The following is a 1,890-nucleotide window of genomic DNA, read 5'->3' on the forward strand; positions in this document are numbered from 1 at the left end:
GCTTACGTGCTCCATCATAGGCCTACCCATGTGCATCCTATTGCAACACACAGCACACACTGAAAAACATTAGGGTTTCAAACTGCATGATGACAAAGCTGCTTTGTAATGCAATTTTTCTTGCTTAATCAAATTCTGGTTAGTTAGATTAGTGCAGAGAAGAATGAGGGAGCATTGTGCTCTAGATACTGCGAATTAAAACAAATGAAGTACTCTCAAGAAAAATTTTTTCAAACATTGACAATATTAGGATGAATATTACACGACGGTGTCAGAAAACAGATGACCTTCACTATGAGTTTTCTGCATGACCTGAGTTGTGCTGGGAGTGAGGCCGGATGACAAGCACAGCAAAGAACCCAGAGTGACAAAAGTCAATGTGCATTTGCTTTAGCTAAGCATTAATATCTCGTCGGCACACAGATCCACATAATGCCGTCCTGTCAGCATGACAAGCGTCAAAACAAGCGATGGAGCAAGCTCCCTATAAAGCAAAGCCTTTGACTGGAACAAAGGGTTGTGTTTCAAGTACAAGGGGTGGGGGTGAGGGGGTTACACAACTTCTTTCACTTTGTTCCACTAAGTCAGCATCTCTGAGGAAAGAAAGAGAAAGAAAGAAAGAAAGAAAGAGATGGGAAGCTGATAAAGAGAGGAGTGAGCACTTGGGGCTGGGCAGAGACAGCCACCTTTGTCTGCTCCTGGAGTCTCTGGGTTTTTTCGTTTGAGCACAATCTGCTTTCTTTATCTGTCTATCTTTCTCTCGTATACACACACAAACACACACACTCGTGTGCACACATTCACATAAGGATGACTCACTTCTCAGACGGTGTGATAATGTGCTGGTGGGGCACAGCGTCCCCTGCACAGTGGGAGAGGAGTGTGTGTCTGTAATCAGACAGAAAGTCTGTGCTGGTCCTGAGGCTCGAAGGAAGTACAGTTCTTGGCTCATGCACACTTGAATGTTCCTCAATGTGTCACGTTGCACAGCATCTATCGTGTCCTTGAGCTGATCCTTAAAGTGATTGTTATCATGTACCACAGTTACACACACACACACACACACACACACACACACACAAAAACACCGCACAGAATGATAGTAGCCCTGAACTTCAATTTGAGGACAATCAGTAGTGCAAAGCATATTCGTGTGCTGCATGGAGCCTTTTACAAATCCAAATAGAGACTTTGAGGGGTTTAGGATTATCTCCACCTTGACTGACTGATAAAATAACTTCTTATGCTTACATCATTACATATGAATCAGATAATGACAAGAATGTATGAGTGGATGCTGGTCATCTTTTCAAAGGAAGAAGAAAAAAAAAAGCCAGTCAAACTGAGGTGAGTCATGAATGGTCATGTATGTTTCATACACATGTAAAAAGAAAAAAACAACAACAACAACAACAGTGCTATCATGAGATGTTTTTGAACAGAATCAGAAGGACTGTGGACCAATCGAGTCTCAAAGTATGCTCTGCCGGTAAAATTCACTGATTGTCTTTATTTCTAATCCCCAGCCACGTTGTTATTACAGGCGCATCCTGCAGTTGTTTGTTGGTTGATCTGTTCCCCCGTAGCCAGGGAGGTTGTTTACCTGCTCTGTTGCCCGGTGGCATTTTTCTCTCTGTCGTCAAAGGATGGCAACACCCCTGATATCGTCAAAGCTTTCACTTCATTAACTTTTTGTTAAGGTGGTAAATCACAGACGGGTGGTGTTTCCTTTCTATTTAGGTATTTGACACTATTTTAAACACCCCCTGCTGCCCAGAGAGCCGGCACATGACACAGTTGGATATGTTTATCTGTTGCAGACTTGCGTAGGCACATTCTTTCCCCACACACACACGGGAACAAGTCGGACACGGAGAGGCGGAGCCACCT

Source organism: Antennarius striatus, chromosome 7 (assembly GCF_040054535.1).
Source record: "Antennarius striatus isolate MH-2024 chromosome 7, ASM4005453v1, whole genome shotgun sequence".
NCBI lineage: Eukaryota > Metazoa > Chordata > Actinopteri > Lophiiformes > Antennariidae > Antennarius > Antennarius striatus.